General features: G+C 42.5%; 1 long non-coding RNA gene across 2 annotated transcripts; it reads right to left on the reverse strand.

The window, feature by feature from the left end:
- Positions 1 to 364: 364 nt before the first annotated feature.
- Positions 365 to 21,088, reverse strand: LOC147339802 (uncharacterized). 2 transcript variants are annotated; one of them, XR_015158492.1, is made up of 4 exons: positions 20,738 to 21,088; positions 19,055 to 19,946; positions 7,211 to 7,270; positions 365 to 1,368 (listed from the first exon to the last, which is right to left on the reverse strand). It is a non-coding gene; the product is annotated as an uncharacterized LOC147339802 (long non-coding RNA). The 2 variants fall into 2 exon arrangements; XR_015158493.1 differs by lacking the exons at positions 365 to 1,368; positions 7,211 to 7,270 and adding an exon at positions 15,826 to 16,787.
- Positions 21,089 to 22,817: the final 1,729 nt, after the last annotated feature.

Here is a 22,817-nt window from a genome sequence, read left to right on the forward strand (position 1 = left end):
TGCCCTCAAGGCCCCCCTTGAGCACTCCCTATTACTCCTCTGGCCTCATCTCCTCATTCTCTCATTCATTCTGTTCCAGGTGTACTGGCCTCCAACTTCAGGGCCTTTGTACATGTTACTCCTACTTATCCCTGACCACCTGGTTTTACACTCTCCCCACTTCCTATCTTACTTCATTGTTTTGCCTTTCTCCATCCCATTTACCACCCTTTGACCCTGTTTGTAATGACTAATAGAATTGGTCTCTCACACGACTAGAATGGAAGTACCATGTGGGCAGAGATTTTCCCTGTTCTACTCACTACTGCATCCCTAGTGCTTAGACCACAACCTGACACATAATAAACACTCATTCAACATTTATTAGTTTAAATAAACATGTGAGAGTGGCTAGAACTCTGGTGGGGGGGAATGATTAATGAGTAAAAGGTTATTAGCTTTACCAAAGAGTAAAACATATTATAAAGCAATATAATGAAAACAGTCTGGTTTCTGGATGAAAAATAGATTGAGCAAAATAGAACAGAGTTCAGAAATACACCTAAATTCATATGAAAATTTAAAATATAATTAAAGTCACATATGCAATCAAAACAAGAAAAAAGAGATGGACTACTCAAAAAATGGTTTTGAAGTACCCGTCTGGTCACTTGGAGAAAATAAGATGAAATCTGTATGTCTCTAACATCATATGGACCAAAGATATACATGTAAAAAATAAATCACAAAAAATCCAACACTAAAATTTGGGGGAATTAATTTTTAATCATGGAGACAGCCTTTCCATGCAGGGCACAAAATTAAGAAGATAAGTAATATAATATATGTAATAGATAATATAATTAATAATGAAATATATTAATAAGGATCAATATATTTCACTTAAAATAACAAAGTCTCTGCAGGGAAAATTGCCATAAACAGAGTAAAAAGACAACATATGCTAGTGAAAAATTTGCACGTTATATGACTTATGAGTAATTTCCTAAAGTTACAAAAAGCTCTTATAAATCAATGAGAAAAGATAAAGAAGCTAACAGAAAAATGAGACAGGACATGAATCAGCAGTTCTCAGAGCAAGAAATCCCAATGGCCAATAAATACTGACAAAATGATTACTTTCATTTATAACTTTAAAAATGCAAATTCAAATGTCAAGAAAATATATTTTTACAATATCAGATGGGCAAAGATCCAACAATTTGTTAATAGTTCCTGCTGGCAAGGAAGAGAAACCAGCGCTCTCACCCACTGTTGGGGAAGGTAATTTCAAGTGAACTTGTCTTTGTAGAGCACTCTGGCAATTTCTGTGAAAATTAAAGCTGAACATACTGTTGGACTCAGCACTTTCACATATAGGAATTTGTACTATAGAGACAAGAAAAAAAAAGATGACTATTCAAGGATATTCATTGTAGCACTGCTGGCATTAAAAAATAAAAATCTGATTGCCCAATAATAAGAAAACACTGATTAAATATTCTTCAGCCATACAATGGAATACTCCATAGCCATTTTTAGAGATGGTTGGATGGCATCACCAACCCAATGGATCTGAGTTTATGATGAAGGACAAGGAAGCCTGGCGTGCTGCAGTCCATGGGGTCACAGAGTTGGACACAACTGAGTAACTGAACAACAACTAGCCTTTTAAGAAATGACTTGGGACCTTATATGTGATTATGTGATATAAGATATAATAAAAGCAAACACACGTGTAGTGATATGATGGTGTAGTGTATCCATTTGTGATAGAATGGATATCCTTACATATTATTACATGTGTATAAAAAACTTTATGGAAAGATCCATAATGTTACTTCTTGGTAGTGGGACTTGGGTCTATGTTGCAGGAGGGAAAACTTCGTTTCTCATTTTCTAGCCCCTTTCTGGTCTTCATTTCTTACAGTGTGCATGTGCTGCGTGGAACAGAATATAGGAGTCGTGTGGGTTTATTTCTAGGTTTTCTATTATGTTAATCTTTAACAAAGGAGGCAAGACTATATAATTGGGAAGAGAATCTCTTCAGCAAGTGGTACGGGGAAAGCTGGACAGCCACAGGTAAATCAATGAAGTTAGAAGACACCTTCTCACCATATACAAAACTAAACTCAAACTGGCTTACACACTTAAATATAAGACATGACCCCATAAAACTCCTAGAAACGAACATAGGCAAAACATTCTCTGACATAAATTGTAGTAATGTTTTCTTAGATCAGACTCCTAGGGCAAAAGCAAAAATAAACAAATGGGATCTAATCAAACTTATAAGTTTTTACACAGCAAAGAAAACCATAAAGAAAATGAAAAGACAACCTATGGATTGGGAGAAAATATTTGCAAATTATGCAACCAAGAAGGGCTTAATTTTCAAAATGTACATACATCCCATACAACTCAATATAAATACAAATTTTTTGAAAAATGGGTAGAAGACCTAATAGACATTTCTTTAAAAAAGACATATAGATGGTCGGTCAATAGACACATGCAAAGATGCTTCGCATCACTAATTATTAGAAAAATGTAAATCACAACTATAAAGAGGTATCACCTCACACCAGTCAGAATGGCATCATCAAAAAATCTACAGATAATAAATGTTGGAGAGAGTGTGGATAAACAGGAACCCCTGCACACTGTTGGTAGGAATATAAGCTGGTATAGCCAATATGGTAAACAGTATGGAAGTTCCTTAAAAAACTAAAAATACTGCTACTATAGGATCCAGCAATCCCACTCCTGGGCATATATCCGGAAAAGACAAAAGCTCCAATTTGAAAAGATACATGCACCCCAATGTTCATAGCAGCACTATTTACAATAGCCCAGACATGGATGCAACCCAAGTGTCCATCAATAGATTAATGGATAAAGAAGCATATATCAATGCTTATATACATACACAATGGAATATTACTCAGCCATAATAAAAAATGAAATACTGACATTTTCAGCAACATGGATGGACCTAGACATTATCAGACTAAGAGAAGTAATTCAGACCAATAAAGACAAATATATGATACCATTTATATGTGAAATCTAAAAAATAATACAAATGAAATTATTTCTAGAACACAAACAGACTCATAGAAAACTAATTTATGGAACTAATTTATACCAAAGGGGAAAGGGTGGGGAAGGATAAATTAGGAGTGTGGGATTAAGAGATACCACTATATCTAATACAGATAAACAAGGATTTATTGTATAGCACAGAGAAATAGTTCCCTGTTCTCCATCTCTCTCTCTCTCTCACACACACACACAGCACGTATGTAGGAATCACTTTGCTGTCCACCTGAAACTAACACAATATTGTTAATCACCTATAGTTCAACTTAAAAAACGGAGTATGTTATTGAGTCGGTTGCTATCATTGTGGATGACTGGGGTTTAATCCCACCAGAAAGCTCTGTGAAGCGGCACAGAACATGTACCTCAGTTATCTATGTGATGGGCAAGGGAGCAAGGGTAATCAGCTTCCATCAGTCATTTGCCATGGGCTGCTGCCTCCCTGGCTTTGGAGAAATCCCTTGGGCAAAAAGATAGCAATACGGGCAGTGGGAAGTCAGCCTTGCTGCTAAGTTGCTTCAGTCGTGTCCGACTCTGTGCGACCCCATAGACGGCAGCCCACCAGGCTTCCCTGTCCCTGGAATTCTCCAGGCAAGAACACTGGAGTGGGTTGCCATTTCCTTCTCCAATGCATGAAAGTGAAGAGTGAAAGTGAAATCGCTCAGTCGTGTCCAACTCTAGTGACCCCATGGACTGCAGCCTCCCAGGCTCCTCTGTCCATGGGATTTTCCAGGCAAGAGTACTGGAGCGGGGTGCCATTGCCTTCTCTGGGGAAGTCAGCCTTGAGTGGTGGTAAATCCTGATGGCTAGAGGTGGAGCAGGAGCAAGAGCAGGGCCTGCTGCAGGGTGTACAAGGACACGTGGACAGGTCCAACTTCTCTCCATGCCCCTGCCTCACTCATCACCTCTCCCCGGAGGAGGAGGAGTAGCACATCTACGCGGTGCATTTGGAAGAAAAAGAGGAACATGATTGGCTCAGGGTTTCCTGAGTTATTTCTCTTTCAGATTGGCTTGCCCATAGAAGGTCTAGAGAGTAGGTCTGTTTTCTACTATGAGAGGAGATCATGGAGTGGGTGCTGCCTCAGAAAGAGTGGAGCCCACAGTTCAAGTCAGTGGGAATGTACTGGGAAGTCCATTTGCCCCTGAATTTAAGGCTTCAATCTTCTCATCAGTTGTTATTTCCATCTACATCGGTTGGACTCCTAAATTTATGTCTCAACTGGTTCTGAACTTGGGTGGAAAGAGGGTTGCAATTGATCAGGCACTTAAATACCACAGATATTATTATTTCTGTGAACTGACTTACTGCCTTAGGTTCTTAACACAATCTAACAAATCACTGTGAAAGACTCCAACAATGCTCCAATTTGTGGAATGGGTGTCTTGGGTGTCTTGTGGCTATGTTTGTTCAGCCGTTTGTTTCCTTATATGAAACAAGATTAAGTACAGAATATAGAATAGTGTATCAGAAATCTGTTTTTCTAATTAGTACACAAAACTGTTGGCTGGAAAGATGACAGAAAGGTCTATATGCTGGAAAACACTCATGGTGGATTAATATTCTTCTTTTCATCACTTGGGCAACAATGGCTTTTTGTGACCCAAAGAGACATATCATATTCAAAAACAGAAATAACAGATGTGCATGTTCACCATCAAAAGAGACTTGCACAAGGAGTGCCATTTACCCCAGGGAAAGCAGAAGGAAGCACAGACGAGAGAACAGTAATGCCTTTTCTGGTTTCTTTTTAGAAACCTGATTTTTATATGCCTTTGCTTTCCACTTCATGCATGGTTATAATGAGATTCTCTGCTACTTGTGCTGTTTCTATTTGGTAACTACTTCTATTTCTACTGTACTTAGAAAAAAGAAAACAGCTTGAAGCATCTCGCGAAATGGTCGTAACAGAAAATAGAAAGAAAAGTAACTATGCGTAAGGAAATAGAAAAGTCAGACAAAGTAAGTTATTAGAACCGTGCTTAAGGTGGGCAGAGGACATGAGCAGATGAGGGGAAGAAGTTACCATAGCTGCTCTCCATCTTGAACAGCCCAGATTCTGACTGTCCAGACATGGGGCTTTCTCATTGTATGGCTGTGGGGTACGTGTATCAGTAAGGATTAGGTCTCACTGTAGGTAGCAAAGACTCTAAATCATAATAGTTCAAGGAGATAGAAATGAACTTTTCTTACATAAAAGCCAGGACAGGATGGTCCAGAGCTGGTGTGGCTGTTATGTTTCTCAAAGTCCTCAAGGAGCCAGACTCTTTTCATCTCATTGCACCCCAAACCCCAGGGTGTAACCTTCCACTTGGGGCTTCCCAGGCGGCAATAGTGGTAAAGAACCCGCCTGCCAATGCAGGAGACATAACAGAGGTGAGTTCAACCCCGGGGTCGGGAAGGTCCCCTGGAGGAGGGCATGGCAACTCACTCTAGTATTCTTGCCTGGAGAATCCCATGGACAGAGGAGCCTGGTGGTCTATGGTCCATAGAGTTGCAAAGAGTTGCACATGACTGAAGCAACTTAGTACGCATAGTCTAAGATGAAGTTCAGCACACCAGCCATCACATCAGAATTCTGGGCAGCAGGAGAGTGAAGGGATGAAGAAGAAAACTACACAATGGCATGTGCCAGCTATCTTTTAAAGAAGATTCATGTCAGCAACCATGGGACTTTATTAGCTAGGACAGAGTCACATGGCCACACCCAACTACAAGGGATGATGGGAAATGTAGTCTTTCCATGCATACAGCTAAAAATCAGGGTTTCTATTACTATGGAAGAAAGGACATTGGATATTGGGGCACATCTGGCAGTCTCTGCCACAATGGGCCAGGAATTGATCAATGAAACGTGTCCTCCATGTGTTGCTCCCAAATGCTCGCTCTTAGAACCAGTGCCAACCCACAACAAAGTATTCACTAGGCTCTGTTGAAATGTAGACAAATTTGTTCAATGTGGTGATTTTTTAATAGTTTTTTTTTTTTAAAAGAAGGACTGTCCATGGGAACTTCTGCGGAACTCCCTGAGACGCTTCTGTCCACTTCTGCCCCCCTCAGATATATGGGAACAGCCTGTTCCCCAGGTCTATGCCTGGCTGCCTGAGACCCCTGAGACAGAGACCAGGGGGCTGTATTTTCTCTGGGGTCTTGTTCCTGCCACAGGGTCCTACCCTGGAGGCAAGACACACACCTCCTCCAGGATCCCTGCATGGCGTCAGTATTGGCTGTCTGTCAAGGGGCTAAATTATGGATTGAATCGTCTCACGTGAGGAGAAGGCTGGAAGTAGACAGGCTAGATTTCTTGGCTTCCCTCTTCTCATCATCAAACATTTGCTGCGGCACTATCACATTCTCCCATGCCTGCATCCAAAGCAGGAAGAAGTAGTCCTCTGCTTTCTCTTGAGGAGGCAAAACCTCATTAGACCCTGTTGCTGAATAACTCACAGGGCACAGCCAGGTCACAGGGCACCCCTGAAACCACTGACTGGCAAAGAGAAGAATTACCTTGACTGGTTTAGAACCATCCTGATTCATTCCTTGGACCTCAGCACCTTGCCACCTAATATCTGGACAATATTAAAAGATGGCGTCTGCCACAGCTTCTATCTGTCCTTTTCTGGCTCCAGGCTCTTCAGGCAGAGGGGGTGTAAAACCCAGAACAGATCTCTGCACATATAATTGCTCCTCTGACAAGTGCCTCCATCCCAGGAATTATCTAGTGGGGTGGAGTGGCTGAGAGAGGGTGACAAAGCATTGCTTTAATTTCTCTCACATACTCCAGGATCAGTGGTAGTTGCACATGTGAGTTCCATTTAGCCCTTCTGAGTGTGAGGCTTTTGGAACTCAAAAGTCCAAAGGTGGCTCATTTTCTCTATTTCTGGTCTTCATCCCTTTCCTGAGCTAATGAATTTCTGGGTAGAGAGGGTGACAGGGGAGAATATACTCTCATCATACTCATGTATGTCCCCAGGATGGCCTGCAGCTCCTTAGGGGCAGAAGCTGGCTTTGTATCCGCGGTACCCAGCAGTCAGTAAGCACTCAAGCAATACAGGTCAAAAGGATAAAGGACCTCTTTCCCGGGGGCAGCAAAGGGAGCTGTCAAATCCATCAGTACATGGGGATACTAACCTGTGCATTCACCAGTTGAGTGACATGACATTTTTAGGTCTCTCGAAGTTTCTGGTTTTCCTGAAAGAGAACATTTAGGTCAGGAAGATGAAGTGTGCAGCTTAAGCCAAGATAACCAGAGTATTATTTGAGTCACTACAGGATTAATAAGTCATGTCTGTTTCACAGGAAGGGCATGGAAAGAAAGTGGTCAAAATGAGAGGGACCGTCTCCAGTGCTATGATGCCCAACAGCAAGATGGCAGAACTGGGTTATAGAACCCCTTGAATTTGTGCCAGCAGTTAGACTCTTAACAGTTAGACTCTTAACCATTAGAGTGAAGATCAGCTTGAGAGGTAAAGCTTACTTACTAAGAACATGCTCTTAACACAGAGGATCAGGAAGCTGTTGAATATATTTGGTAGAAACTTAGAAAAAATGTTGAGATGTTCAAAGACTGGAGTTATAGAGATTTAGTATAAAGTTTCCCTCTGTAGATAAGACCTTCTTTGTATTTGTAAGCATTTTTATAATAGCTTTATAGAGATATACTTCACATACTGTAGGATTCAGTCATCTAAAATATACCATTTAATGGATTTTAGTATATTCAGAGTTGTGTAACCAGTGCCCACAATCAATTTTTGAACTTTTTCATCAACCCTCCAAAAAAACCCAAACTCCTAACATTCCCTTTCCCCACAATCTCCTCCATCCCTGGCAAACACTAGCCTACTTTTTGTCTCCATGGACTTGCCTATTCTGGACATTGCATACAGCTGGATTATATAACAGTCAGATACTGTATGTGGTCATCAGTTTCTTCATCCTCTTAAGTAGTTAAACAGACTAGAGAGAGCCACATGTGTCACTAAATGGGCATGATCACATAATCAGGACATGACCCAGGCATATATGAAAACAGGACAACCATTAATTCCTTTAGTAGAATATTTGAAAATTAATAGTAACACAAGAAGATCATACATTTTTAAAATTTTTTATTTACTTATTTGGCCATGCCATGCAGCTTGTGGGATCTTAGTTCCTCAACCAGGGATTGAACCCAGACCCTTGGCAGTGGAAGCGCAGAGTCTTAACCACTGGACCACCAAGGACTTCCCAAGATCATATTTTTTACTTGTAGTATTATTAGTGTTGCTTTTTAAAAGTTGCTGTTCTTGGTATTTATTTTATCCTTTGGCCTTCCTGCCCATTTGTTTACGCAAGCACTGCCATTCCACCTGTTCTTATTGCTAAGGGAAGGCTTGAAATGCAGAAAGAAGAGTCATGAAGACCCTTCAGAGTGCCCTGTTCACTGTCCTGTGTAGTGGCACTGCTGAGATCTGGCATGCCCTGGCATGGGCCTGCAACCACCAGGAAGGACGGGCGCTTTGGTCTTATTGGCACAAAGATGCCATATGGGCTGGCAGCAGTCTTTCCCTTAGCTGAGAATGGAAAGGGTTTAGGTTTAGGCAGTACACAGGAGAATGCTTGGGTCAGAATCTGGTTTCACTAAAAGACCCCACACATCGACGGCCTCACAGAGGTGAAATCATATTTCCCCCCTTTGAAAACATGTTTGCTTCTCCATGCATATGTTACAAATCTACACTCATTTCCTCCAACAATGACTGCCAACCAATACTGTTCAACAGAACCTCATGTGATGCTGGAAGAGTTCCATTCTGTGCTGTCCACGTGGCCGTGGAGCACCTGAGCTAGGGCTCGTGTCACCGAGGAGCTGCATTTTCAAGTTTAAGTAATTTAAAGTTAGATGCCACACATGGCTTATGGCTGCTGGACTGGACACAGCCAACACTTGAATGCACACACACCATTCAAGAAAGTTCTATTAGATGGCATAGTTCCTTCAGAAACCAGCACTGAAACAGGGTTCGGCATTGATTTGGAAGAGCAGGGAAGTAGGAAGTTAGAGAGGAAAAGGCAGCCAGCAAAGAGCATGTCCACGCTCTGAGAGTCAGTGTAGTCAAAGTGTGAAAGTATTAGTTGCTCAGTGGTCTCTGACTCTTTGCGACCCCATGCAGTGTCCACCAGGTTCCTCTGTCCAGGGGATTCTCCAGACAAGAATACTGGAGTGGGTTGACATTCCCTCCTCCAGGGGATCTTCCTGACTCAAGAACTGAACCCAGGTCTCCTGCATTTCAGGTGGATTCTTTACCATCTGAAATACCAAGAAAGCCAGTGTGGAGCACATACCAATTTTCTCACAATCACACTGCTCAAGAGGTAAAGTGCATGGGTGCTTAGTCACTCAGTCGTGTCCAACTCTTTGTGACTCCATGGACTGTAGTCCACCAGGCTCATCTGTGCAAGGAATGTTCCAGGCAAGAATACTGGAGTGGGAAGCCATTCCCTTCTCCAGGTGATTAAACCTGCAGCTCCTGCATTGGCAGGTGGGTTCTTTACCAATGTGGCACCTGCAAAGCCCCAAGAGGTAAAACAGTTGTATTTCTCCACCAGTTCCCATCAGTCACTGACTGAGGGGTGTTCATCCCTGAGCACTTCCAGCTGTCCAGAGTGTGGACTCAGAGGGCTCTGTAGCCAGAGGGAGCCTTCTGGCCAAGTCACAGAGGCCAGTGGTTGGAGTTGGTGAGGCCTGAGAACTTTGGGGCATGAACACTACCTGCCCCTCCCACTCCTGACCCCTGTCTGCTTTCCTGATACAACTCTAATATTTCACACATATCATTAAGGACATTTTTTTGCATCTATAAATAGAAATACATAGAATGTATGTAAATATTTTGTCTTATTTATACAAATGGGACCATTCTATACATACTCTTCTGCACTTTGCTTTTTGCACTTAATAGTACAATATGTCTTGGAGATATTTCACTGTAGTCATTTCCTTAGTTTCCTCTGCTTGGCTCTCTTCATCACGCACAAGTTCAGCCTTACAGAGAAAAAGAGCTGTAATGGCTTGGCTGAAACCATGCAGAGAGATTTGTGTTTAGCTTATGGATTTAGAAGGCAAGCTGTTTGTTGAGACTGCAGAGTTTGGTTCAAGGCATTTCAGGATGGCATGATTTTCCTGTTAAAAACAAGTGGGAATTTGCCTGGTGATAAACTCAGGCAGTGTGTGGGCTGATGAGACAATAGAGGATGCAATCAATGGATTAACCTCCTGGGATGACTGCAGACAGCAGCAGCCAGCTGTCTCCAGCTCGGGCATCCACAGCCTGCCCTGCACAGAGGCACCAGGGTCCAGGCTCAAGCTCTGCTGTGTCATCGCTGAAGCCTCTGGACCTCTCAGAGTCTCTGTTTTCATATCTATTAGGTGAACTTGCCACTGCATGGCAAACAGATGGGGGAAAGTGGAAAGTGACACTTTATTTTCTTGGGCTCCAAAATCACTGCAGATGGTGACTGCAGCAATGAAATTAAAAGATGATTGATCCTTGGAAGAAAAGCTATGACAAACCTAGACAGCATATTAAAAAGCAGAGACATCTCTTTTCTGACAAAGGTCCGTGTAGTCAAAGCTATGGTTTTTCCAGTAGTCATGTATGGATATGAGAGCTGGCTGAGTGCCAAAGAATTGATGCTTTTGAACCATGGTGCTGCAGAACACCCTTTTGAGAGTCCCTTGAATAGCAAGGAGATCAAACCAGTCAATCCTCGGGGAAATCAATCCTGAATATTCACTGGAAGGACTGATGCTGAAACTCCAATACTTTGGCCACCTGATGCAAAGAGCTGACTCATTGGAAAAGACCCTGATGCGGGGAAAGATTGAAGGCAGGAGGAGAAGGGGACAACAGAGGATGAGATGGTTGAATGGCATCATCAACACAATGGACATGCGTTTGAGCCAAATCTGGGCAACAGTGAAGGCCAGGGAAGCCTGGTGTGCTGCAGTTCATGGGGTCACAAAGAGTCGGACACTACGTAACAACTGAACAACAACAAGGTGAACCTGGTCATGCCTACTCTACCCTCTCTCAATGGGTTTGATGCCTAAACCACCAGGGATCTAGTGTCTTCAGGGGCTAGGTAGGCAAGTACCCAGGTCAAGCGAGTATGCTGTTCATGAGTAAGTAGGGAGCAGGGGACTATAGTTAAGAAGGAAATAAATCACATTCACACCCAATCTTCCAGGTTGAAACCCTTAAACTAATACTATCATGGCCAAACAAAGCATACTGGTGGGCTACTTGCAGCTCTTCACCAAGAGTGTGCATCCTGTAAATTTGACTTACGATTTCTGGGTAGAGGAGATGGCACTGCTCTGTTTACTGGGCCTTATTCTGTTGAACTTTTTGAAAGCTTCATCTCCTCCTCTTCAGTGGTCCCTTCCCACACCAGTCAGAAGTTAGTCTGGGCTTGGGCTGTGCGAATGACTCAAAGGTGCCATGGCTTTTAAAGCAATGGTTTATTTCTTGCTCACACTGCATATCCCTTGTGGGACTGCACTACCAAGTGGACAGCTGGAGGCTGACCACCACATCCCCACTCCTGCGGACTGATGGGGCTCACCGTCCAAGGCCTCATGTCATCCATGCGTTGGCATCACTGGCGCCCAGGAAAAAGGAACCACTGTGTGCAGGCGCTGAAAAGCTTCTGCTGGCATTTCATTGGCCAAAGCAAGTCACGTGGCTTGGGGACCTTGCTGTCTTACTGCTGGCTGGAAGGAGGGTTAGAAATATCTGGACACAGCTCTAATGAGGCACATGTTCCTTCAGACATTCAAACAACTGTGGCCACTCCTTTCTTCCATGTCTACAGTTCGATGGGTATGGACATCCCGCAGCCGGCAAAGCTCTTTATCTCAGCTTGGTAAGCATGAAGACTGATATTCACTGAGCTTCCAGGCTGTTTCTCCTTCCTTGTTGCCAGGGCACTCACTGCCTGAGCTCATGATAGCTGGAGCAGTATCACAGTGGTGGAATTGTCCCTTTTGCAGGTTCTGCTGGAACCAGGGCTCCTTAGTTTGGTGTCCATTCTCTGGCAGTTTTACAAAAGACTTAGCTTTTTTAGGGGCTTCCTTTGTGGCTCAGCTGGTAAAGAATCCACCTGCAATGTGAGAGACCAGGGTTTGATCCCCGGGTTGGGAAGATCCTCTGGAGAACGGAAAGGCTACCCACTCCCATGTTCTGGCCTGAAGAATTCCATGAACTGTATAGTCCATGGGGTCACAAAGAGTTGCACACCACTCAGCAACTTTCACATCACTTGCACTTAGCTTTTTTAGAGCAGTTTTAGGTTTGCAATAAAAGTGAGAGGAAGGTCCAGAGATTTCCCACATAGCCCCGGCCTGCACACATGCACGGCCTCCCCTATTATCAACAGCCCACAGTAGAATGGCACCTTGTTACAAAGGATAAATCTACACTGACACATACCATCATCCAAAGTCCACAGTTTACGTCAGGGTTCACTCTTGGTGTTGTGCATTCTGTGAGTTTGGACAAATGTATAATAACAGCTATCCATCACTGAAATATCACAGAGTATTTTCACTGCACTAAAACCCCTCTGTGCTCTATCAAGCCCTCGTCCCCACCACTTCCAGCAGCAAACACTGATCTTTCTACTGTCTCCATAGTTTTGCCTTTTCCAAAATGTCATATCATTGGAATCACACAGCACGTGCCTTTTCAGATTGCCTTCTTTCACTTAGTAATATGCATTTGAATTTCCTCCGTGTCTTTTCATGGCTTGATAGTTGATTTCCTTTTTAGCGCTGAATGATATTCCACTTTCTGGATGTACCAAGTTTATTTACCCATTCACCTACTGAAGGACATCTTGGTTGCTCCCAATTTGGGGCAATTATTAATAAAGCTGCTACAAACAACTACATGCAGTTTTTTGTGTGTGGACGTAAATTTTCAACTCCTTTGGGTAAATATCAGTGTATTGCTGAAATGTATGCTAAGAGTATATTGAGTTTTGTTAGAAACTACCAAACTGGTTTTCAAAGTGGCTGGATGATTTTGCATCCCCAGTAGCCATGAATGAGGGTGCCTGTTGCTCTGCATCCTCATTAGCAGGTGGTCTTGTCAGTGGCCATTCTCTAACAGATGTGGAGTGTGTCTCATTACTATTCTAATTTGCATTTTTCTGATGTGCATATTTCTCTGATGACATATGACGTGGAGCATCTTTTCATATGCTTATTCACCATCTGTATATCTTCTCTGTTGAGGATTTTGGCATCTATGTTCATGAGAGACATTGGTCTGTATTTCTCTTTTCTTGTAGGGTCTTTGTTTGGTTTGGGCCTTAGGATAATGCTGGCCTAATCACAGGATGAAAGTGAAAGTCACTCAGTTGTGTCCGACTCCTTGCTGTTTATTTTGAATAGTCCATGGAATTCTCCAGGCCAGAATACTGCAGTGGGTAGCTTTGCAGTTCTCCAGGGGATCTTCCCAACCCAGCGATCGAATCTAGGTCTCCTGCGTTGCGGGTGGATTCTTTACCAGCAGAGCCACAAGGGAAGCCCAAGAATACTGGAGTGGATAGCCTATCCCTTCTCCAGCGGATCTTCCCGACCCAGGAATTGAATCAGGGTCTCCTGCATTGCAAGTGGATTCTTTACCAATTCAGCTATGAGGGAAGCCAGTATTCCCTGTGCTTCTGTCCTCTGAAAGAGATTGAAAGACTTGGTGTCATTTCTTCCTTAAATGTTCGATAGAGTTTACCAGTGAACCCATCTGGGTGTGGTGCTTTCTATTTTGGAAGGTTATTAACTATTGATTCAATTTTTAAAGAGACATAGGCCAATGCAGATCACCTATTTCTTCTTATAAGAGTTTTGGAAGATTGTGTCTTTCAAGGAATTGGTCCATTTTATCTAGATTATTATATTTGTGGGCAGAATGCTGTGCCTTCTTTCATTACTGATACGAGTAATTTGTGCCTCTCTCTTTTGGTTGGAGTTTTTGTTCCTATTTTTATCTTCTACTCCCTTTTTCTGTCTTTTGTGATTTTAATGAAGCATTTTCTAGGATTCTAATTTGTTTCCTCTATCATATCAGCTATACCGCTTTTCGTGTTTTACTTTTTTTAGTGGTTTCCCTAGAGTCTACAATAATAATAATACTTTACAACTACTCCAAATCCATTTTAAAATAACACTATACCACTTTACAGGTAGTGTAAGGACCTTATAATAACAAAATAATCCTAATTCCTCCCTTTCATCCCTTGTATCATTGCGTCCAACTCTTCATGACCCCATGAACCTCAGCACGCCAGGCCTCCCTGTCCATCACGAACTCCTGGAGTTTACCCAAACTCATGTCCATTGAATCCGTGATGCCATCCAGCCATCTCATCCTCTGTCGTCCCCTTCTCCTCCTGCCCCCAATCTTTCCCAGCATCAGGGTCTTTTCAAATGAGTCAGTTCTTTGCATCAGGTGGCCAAAGTATTGGAGTTTCAGCTTCAGTATCAGTCCTTCCCATCAATATTCAGGACTGATTTCCATTAGGATGGACTGGTTGAATCTCCTTGTAGTCCAAGGGACTCACAAGAGACTTCGCCAACACCACAGTTCAAAAGCATCAATTCTTTGGCACTCAGCTTTCTTCACAGTCCAACTCTCACATCCATACATGACTACTGGAAAAACCATAGCCTTGACTAGATGGACCTTTGTTGGCAAAGTAATGTCTGTTTTTTAATATGCTGTCTAGGTTGGTCATAACTTTCCTTCCAAGGAGTAAGCGTCTTTTAATTTCATGGCTGCAGTCACCATCTGCAGTGATTTTGGAGCCTATAAAAATAAAGTCAGCCACTGTTTCCCCCTCTATTTGCCATGAAGTGATGGGATCAGATGCCATGATCTTCGTTTTCTGAATGTTGAGCTTTAAGCCAACTTTTTCACTCTCCTCTTTCACTTTCATCAAGAGGCTCTTTAGTTCTTCACTTTCTGCCATAAGGGTGGTGTCATCTGCATATCTGAGGTTATTGATATTTCCCCCAGCCATCTTGGCACACACACAAGATATATAAATACCTGCTGCTGCTGCTGCTGCTGCTAAGTCTCTTCAGTCGTGTCCGACTCTGTGCGACACCATAGACAGAGGCCCACCAGATTCCCCCATCCCTGGGATTCTCCAGGCAAGAACACTGGAGTGGGTTGCCATTTCCTTCTCCAATCCGTGAAAATGAAAAGTGAAAGGGAAGTCGCTCAGTCGTGTCCGACTCTTTGCGACCCCATGGACTGCAGCCCACCAGGCTCCTCCATCCATGGGGTTTTCCAGGCAAGAGTACTGGAGTGGGGTGCCTTTGCCTTCTCCAATATAAATACCTATATGCAATCAAATAGATAGGTACTATTATTTTGAACTGTTATCTGTTAGATCAATTAACAATAAGAAAAATAAAAAGTAAAAGTAAAAAATAAACTAAAAGGTAAAATCTTACATCATACACAGAAATCAACTGAAAATGTATTAAAGACTTAGATGTAAAGTCTGAAACTATAAAGCTTGTAGAAGAAAACATAGGGGGCAAGCTTCCTGACAGAGGTCTTGGCAATGATTTTTTTTTTGGATTTGATGAAAAGACAACAAAAGTAACAATCAACAAGTGGGACTACATCCAACTAGAAAGCTTCTGTATAGCAAAGGAAACTAATGAAAACAGCAATAGCAATGCAATATGCAAAATGAAATAGCAATCTACTGAAAGGGAGAAAATACTTGCAAATCATGTAAAAGGGGCTAATACCCAAAACATATTAGGAACTCATACAACTCAGAAAACAATCTGATTTAAATATGGGCAGAGGATCTGAATAGACGCTTCTCCAGAGAGAACAGGATGGCGAACAGGAACATGAAAAGGTGCCCCACATGACTAACCATCCGTCAGTTCAGTCAGTTCAGTTGCTCAGTCGTGCCCGACTCTGCGACCCCATGAATTGCAGCACGCCAGGCGTCCCTGTCCATCACCAACTCCCGGAGTTCACCCAGACTCACGTCCATCGAGTCAGTGATGCCATCCTGCCATCTCATCCTCTGTCGTCCCCTTTGCCTCCTGCCCCCAATCCCTCCCAGCATCAGGGTCTTTTCAAATGAGTCAACTCTTCACATGAGGTGGCCAAAGTACTGGAGTTTCAGCTTTAGCATCATTCCTTCCAAAGAAATCCCAGGGCTGATCTCCTTCAGAATGGACTGGTTGGATCTCCTTGCAGTCCAAGGGACTCTCAAGAGTCTTCTCCAACACCACAGTTCAAAAGCATCAATTCTTCGGTGCTCAGCTTTCTTCAGAGTCCAACTCTCACATCCATACATGACCATAGGAAAAACCATAGCCTTGACTAGACAGACCTTTGTTGGCAAAGTAATGTCTCTGCTTTTCAATATGCTGTCTAGGTTGGTCATAACTTTCCTTCCAAGGAGTAAGCGTCTTTTAATTTCATGGCTGCAATCACCATCTGCAGTGATTTTGGAGCCCCAAAAAATAAAGTCTGACACTGTTTCCACTGTTTCCCCATCTATTTGCCATGAAGTGATGGGACCAGATGCCATGATCTTCGTTTTGTGAATGTTGAGCTTTAAACCATCAGGGAAATGCAAATCAAAACCACAATGAGGGATCACCTCACACTTGTCAGGATGGCTGTTATCAAAAAGACAAGAAATAATAAGTGTTGACGAGGAGATGGAGAAAAGGAACCCTTGTGCACGTTAGTCAGGAGATTAATTCACACAACCACTATGGAAAACAGTGTGGCAGCTCCACTCCAAATTACAGACAGAACTACCATACAATCTAACAGTCTTACTTTGGGGGGTAGATCCAAAGGAAATGAAATCATTATCTTGTAGATATCTGTACACTAATGTTCACTGCAGCATTATTTATGATAGCTGAAACGTGCAAACTATGTGATGACAGATGAATGGATAAGAAAGTATAAATATAAAATGGGATATTATTCAGCCATAAAAAGAAGGAAATTCTGCCACTTTCAACAACATGGGTGGACCTTGAGGGTATTAAGTGAAATCAGTCAGACATAGAAAGACAGATATGATCTCACTTACATGTGGAATCTAAAAAACCTCATGAACAAATAGTTACGTACTGATTGGTGATTGCCAGAAGTAGGGAAGGGAGGCTGGGCAAAATGGGTGAAGGGGGTCAAAAGGAGCGAACTTTCCAGTTGTAAGATAAATAAGTCCTGGGGATGCAATGTACAGCGTGGTAACTGTAGTTAACAGTTGATTAATTCTAATGTTGATAATATTGTATTGTATATTTGAAATTTGCTAAGACAGTAAGTCTTAAATTTTTATCAGAAGATAAAAATGTAACTGTGAGGTGATGGACATTAGCTACTTATTCTGGTCATCATTTCCACATCAAATTATTATGTTGGATGCCAAAAACAAATGTTATACATCAACTGTATCACAATTAAAATTTTTTAGAAATTTTAGGTAAAATGAAAAGTAAAAAGAAACTTTTAAGTTAGATCTATGTTGGAATTCAGCTTCCAAAAGAGACACCTATATAGCTTAACAAGTGTGAAAGTGTTCGTTGCTCAGCTGTGTCTGACTCTTTACTAGCCTGCCAGGCTCCTCTGTCCATGGGATTCTTCAGGCAAGAATACTGGAGTGGGTTGCCATTTCCTTCTCCAGGGGAATCTTCCCCACCCAGAGATGAAATCCAGGTCACCTGCACTGCAGGCAAATTCTTTACCATCTGAGCCCCCAGGGAAGCCCGGCTTAACAAGACATTGTTAAACAATGAGTTTTGTTTCCTCCTTTATAATTAGCTCAAGTTTTCCAGTGATCACATTTCAGAATTATTTTTTAGCCCATGATCAGGCTCATCCTCTCTGCCCTACACATTTCACACGTTACTTGTTCACACACCAACTGTATTGCTAATGTTGGAGGGACATACTGCACCATTTCCCAAAGACACTTCCCTGTGACCATGCAAAATGAATGTACTCAGACATTCTGAATTTTTGCTTGAAGCAGAACAGGTTTCTAAGTCCCCCGTGAACTTAAATATACAGGTATCTTAAAGTAAGAGTGGGAATGGGAAGCACAACCTGATTCTCTTTCTGATAGACATTCTATTTTATTTATAATGTATTTTGGTACTAGTTGGGGCTTCCCTGGTGGCTCAGATGGTAAAGAACCTTCCTGCGGTGCAGGAGATGTGGGTTCGATCCCTGGGTTGAAAAGATCTCCTGAGGAAGGAAATGGCAACCCACTCCAGTATTCTTGCCTGGGAAATCACATGGACAGAGGAACCTGGTGGGCTACAGTCCATGATGTCGCATAAAGTAGGACACAACTGAGCGACTAACACACACTTGGTACTAGTTACAATCCTGCTTTTTGGCCACATATTTGCAGGTCTGACTAGGCAGGAGCTGGGGTGGCTCAGAGTCTACTAATGAAGAGAATTAGAAGTAGGTTGCAAAGCTTGCTCACTCCTCATTTTTCCCTGATCACCTCCATCAAGCTGCACTACCATCAGCTGGGAGAAAAGCAATTTTCAGTACAGGTGGGGTAAATGCTCTGAAAGGCTGTCCCCAGAAGAATATGCAAATAGGCAAATGTTTCCAAACTACTTGAAGGCTTAAAAAATGTTCCAGAAAAAAAATCTTATCAAGATATGTGTGTGTGTGTGTGTGTGTGTGTATATATATATATATATATATATATATAATTATTTTTTTTAACCAGCCAAAGTTTGAATTTGACAAAATCACACAAGACAGAGGCTGTTACATAGAGGCTCTTAGTTTTCTTCAGGATGAAAATAAACCAATTAGTATAACCATACTTCCTTAAACAATGAAATTGCATCAGAATAACCCAACTATCAAATGGAAAAATAAAAGAGAAAAGTTTTTGTCTTACCATCATTTATTCCTTCTTTGATGTTCTTCCTTTCTTCATGTAGATCTGAGTTTCTGACCTGTATTTCCTTCTCTCCAAAAAACTTCTAACATTTCTTGCAAGGCAGGTCTCTCGGCAACAAGGGTTTTTCACTCAATTTTTGTTTGCCTGAGAATGTATTTCTCTGGGTAGGGAACTGTAAGTTTGTTTCTCTCAATCCTTTAAATATTTCACTTCACTCTCTTCTTGTTTGCATGGTGTCTGCAGAGAATTTGGATGTAATTCTTTGTTTCTCTGTAGGAAAGCTGTTTTTATCTTCTAGCTTCTTTCAGGATTTTATCTTTGATTTTCTGTAATTTGAAGATGATATGCCAAGTTTTAGTTTTCCCAATTTCCTGTATGTTACACCTATGGATAGAGAAGCCTGGTGGGCTACAGTCCATGGATCGCGAAGACTCAGACATGATTGAGTATGCATGTACACCTTTTTCAGTTGTCCCACAGACCTTGCATATTATGTTCTTGCTTTTTTTCAGTCTTCTCTTTGCTTTTTGGTGTTTGAGGACTCTATTGATCTCTCCTCCTGCTCAGAGTTGTTTTTCCTCAGTTGTGTCCAGTCTACTAATAAGCACATCAAAGCATTCTTCATTTCTGTTCCAGTGTTTTTTGATCTCTAGCATTTCTTTTTAGCATTACCATCTCTTTGCTTCCATTGCCCAGCTGTTCTTAAATGTTTTCTATTTTATCCATTAGAGCTATTAGCATATGCATCAGAGTTGTTTTAAATTCCTGGGCTGATAATTCCTATGTTCCTGTTACGTCTGGTTCTGATGGTTGCTTTGTCTCTTCAAACTGTGCTTTTTGCCTTTTGATGTGCCCTGTAATTTTTCCCTGATCATTGGACACGATATACCTGGTAAAAGGAAATGCTGTAAGTGGACCTTCAGTCCTGTGGTCAGAAGTCGGGGGAGGGGAAGAATTCTCAGGTGATTATGTCTTGACCTTTTCATGACCCTAGCTCACTGGATGGTGAACTTCACAAACGCTTCTCAGTTTTTTTCCCTCCCTTAGGTGGACAGGATGGCTGGAGTTGGATATTTCCCATCCCCAGGTCAGTTAGGCCCTGATAATAATATCCCCATAGGTTCGGTTCATTTCAGTTCAGTTCAGTCGCTCAGTCCTGTCTGACTCTTTGCGACCCCATGAATCGCAGCACGCCAGACCTCCCTGTCCATCACCAACTCCTGGAGTTCTGGTTAACTAATTTTCCCCAGGGCAGGCCTCGTAAAGAAAAGAAAGGGCCCTGGCTTATTTCAAAATGGTTCCTTTTACCTGCTGAATAGCATAGGGAGCTCAGCTCAGTGGGCTGTGGTGACCTAGAGGGATGGAATGGAGTGGAAGGTTCAAGACAGAAGGGATGTATGTATACATACAGCTGATTCACTTCGTTGTACAGCAGAAACTAACACAACATTGTAAGGCAATTATCTTCCAAAAAAACCCCAGTTTTTTTTCCCCCTGCTGGAAACCCAAGGGGACCTTTCTCCGGTATTTACCGTGGGAATCTGGTCAAATTCCTGAAGAGAAATACCACCATGTAGTGGGGGGGCCCCCTTATCACTGGACCCCCTGGAGTTCTTAACCCTCAGACTTTTCCACACTGAGCCTCCGCCAATTTGTCAGTTACAGTTTGTGTTTTCCTACCTGACACTTGTTCCCATGAGGTTTCTGCTCCGAGTCTCTGCCACGGTAGCTGTGAGTCCTGTATTTGCTCTTATCTCCATTCCTGCAGGCAGAAGTTGCTCTGTGTCCTCCCCTCTTAAAGACCCAAGAACAGGAGTTGATTTTTCAGTCTGCTCAGTTTTTACTTGTTCCTGAGATGGAGCCCTGACTCCCAGCCTCCTTACAAGTGGAATCAGACTCTGGCAATTTTTAACCTCAACACACAAACAAAAGGTATATATGCACAGAGTTTTAAAGTCAAAGAACTCTGCAAGACAGACTCAGGAAAGTCAGAGACCTAGCCCCCATCATGCCACACCTGATTCCACTCCCCAGAGGCCACAACTTCCAGGTGCTGGTAAGTGCTTGGGGGTGGGGAAAAAAAGCAGAGAGGGCTTAAGAAGTGCCTCCTGGTGGAGTCGGTTGCAACTTTAAATAGGACATTGAGAGGGTGTCATATGAATGGGAGGGGAGGACTCTTGTGATGCTTACTGATCCTTACAGGGTAAGCCATCTGGGTAGAGGACTGACAAATGCAGAATCCTGTGGACAGCAGTGTGTCAGGCTGATTTGGATCCTGCCTCCCATGGTAATGTGTAGAATACCCCAGGGCTCTTGTTATAATGCAGATTTTGATTCAGTAGGTCTGGACAGGACCTGAAGCTCTGCATTTCTAATGAGTTCCCACATGATGCTGACGCTGCTGGTCCAGAGACCTCAGTTTGAGTCGCAAGGTCCTAGAAAGAGTTAGGAGATGAGAGGGTGGGCAAGGAAACCAAACCCAAGTCAGAAAGATGAAGTGAAGTGAAAGACCCTAAGTTGTGTCTGACTCTTTGTGACCCCATGGTCTATACAGTCCATGGAATTCTCCAGGCCAGAATACTGGAGTGGGTAGCCTTTCCCTACTCTGGGGATCTTCCCAACCCAGGGATCGAACCCAGGTCTCATGCATTGCAGGCAGATTCTTTACCAGCTGAGCCACAAGGGAAGCCCAAGAATACTGGAGTGGATAGCCTATCCCTTCTCCAGCGGATCTTCCCGACCCAGGAATTGAATCAGGGTCTCCTGCATTGCAAGTGGATTCTTTACCAACTCAGCTATGAGGGAAGCCAGTATTCCCTGTGCTTCTGTCCTCTGAAAGAGATTGAAAGACTTGGTGTCATTTCTTCCTTAAATGTTCGATAGAGTTTACCAGTGAACCCATCTGGGTGTAGTGCTTTCTATTTTGGAAGGTTATTAACTATTGATTCAATTTTTAAAGAGACATAGGCCAATGCAGATCACCTATTTCTTCTTATAAGAGTTTTGGAAGATTGTGTCTTTCAAGGAATTGGTCCATTTTATCTAGATTATTATATTTGTGGGCAGAATGCTGTGCCTTCTTTCATTACTGATACGAGTAATTTGTGCCTCTCTCTTTTGGTTGGAGTTTTTGTTCCTATTTTTATCTTCTACTCCCTTTTTCTGTCTTTTGTGATTTTAATGAAGCATTTTCTAGGATTCTAATTTGTTTCCTCTATCATATCAGCTATACCGCTTTTCGTGTTTTACTTTTTTTAGTGGTTTCCCTAGAGTCTACAATAATAATAATACTTTACAACTACTCCAAATCCATTTTAAAATAACACTATACCACTTTACAGGTAGTGTAAGGACCTTATAATAACAAAATAATCCTAATTCCTCCCTTTCATCCCTTGTATCATTGCGTCCAACTCTTCATGACCCCATGAACCTCAGCACGCCAGGCCTCCCTGTCCATCACGAACTCCTGGAGTTTACCCAAACTCATGTCCATTGAATCCGTGATGCCATCCAGCCATCTCATCCTCTGTCGTCCCCTTCTCCTCCTGCCCCCAATCTTTCCCAGCATCAGGGTCTTTTCAAATGAGTCAGTTCTTTGCATCAGGTGGCCAAAGTATTGGAGTTTCAGCTTCAGTATCAGTCCTTCCCATCAATATTCAGGACTGATTTCCATTAGGATGGACTGGTTGGATCTCCTTGTAGTCCAAGGGACTCACAAGAGACTTCGCCAACACCACAGTTCAAAAGCATCAATTCT

This window comes from Bos grunniens, chromosome X (assembly GCF_055505025.1).
Source record: "Bos grunniens cultivar Pamir isolate PY7600 chromosome X, Bosgru_T2T1.0, whole genome shotgun sequence".
Lineage (NCBI taxonomy): Eukaryota > Metazoa > Chordata > Mammalia > Artiodactyla > Bovidae > Bos > Bos grunniens.